The sequence below is a fragment of the Sinocyclocheilus rhinocerous genome, unplaced genomic scaffold (assembly GCF_001515625.1).
Source record: "Sinocyclocheilus rhinocerous isolate Xijiao unplaced genomic scaffold, SAMN03320098_v1.1 C35876176, whole genome shotgun sequence".
Classification (NCBI taxonomy): Eukaryota; Metazoa; Chordata; class Actinopteri; order Cypriniformes; family Cyprinidae; genus Sinocyclocheilus; species Sinocyclocheilus rhinocerous.
In genome coordinates, this window is record NW_015766355.1 from 1 (window position 1) to 679 (window position 679).

The 679-nt window shown below is 36.5% G+C and overlaps 1 long non-coding RNA gene across 1 annotated transcript; it reads right to left on the reverse strand.

Annotated features, from left to right (window-relative positions):
* Positions 1-202: 202 nt before the first annotated feature.
* Positions 203-673, reverse strand: LOC107735211 (uncharacterized). Its single transcript, XR_001639330.1, has 3 exons — positions 585-673; positions 371-456; positions 203-267 (listed from the first exon to the last, which is right to left on the reverse strand). It is a non-coding gene; the product is annotated as an uncharacterized LOC107735211 (long non-coding RNA).
* Positions 674-679: the final 6 nt, after the last annotated feature.

Sequence of the window (679 nt, forward strand, 5' to 3'; positions counted from 1 at the left end):
AGAGATAGGAATACATTTACATTTGTGCTTTCTTACCAATCCAGTTTCCAAGAAAGACTATTTCAATATACTGAAAATGACAGCATTTAAGCAGATCAAATAAAAAACAGTTTGGTTTACTTTTAAGAGCTGAGCTATACAAGATTTTCTATCTATCCATCTACATTTCCATCAAGCGTCCCATATTAAGCGTCTCCAATTTTTCTTACTTTGGCAGGTGTTGAATAGGAATCTAACAAGCTCTCCTCTTCCTCTTCTGCTCGGATTCTGTGCGACTCTGTTAAGAAAATTACTTTGAGCATTTATAGTGAATAAAATACCTAAAAATTGCATCAAATTCAACCAGTGATTGTTTGAGCGATAAGGATACAGTTCCTGGATAGAATTTATGTCTCTTGTCTTGTTAAACTGGATTCCCTTTGATGAGCCTTTAGGCTTTTTCTTCTTGTTCAGCATCTGTAATGAGTACAAAAACAGTACACAAATTAAGCAGGGAAACATAGGGTTTCTTATTCATTAAGGCATCTCTGGAGATCTTACAGTAACTGTGTTGCAGTTATCATGTTTTGCACACTCATACTAACTTCATGTTCAAACTGGTCCAGATTATCAAGAGTGAGAGGCAGCTGGTCTCTACTGGAGCTGAAAGCAAACCACTCAAATACGATCTCATCCCCCT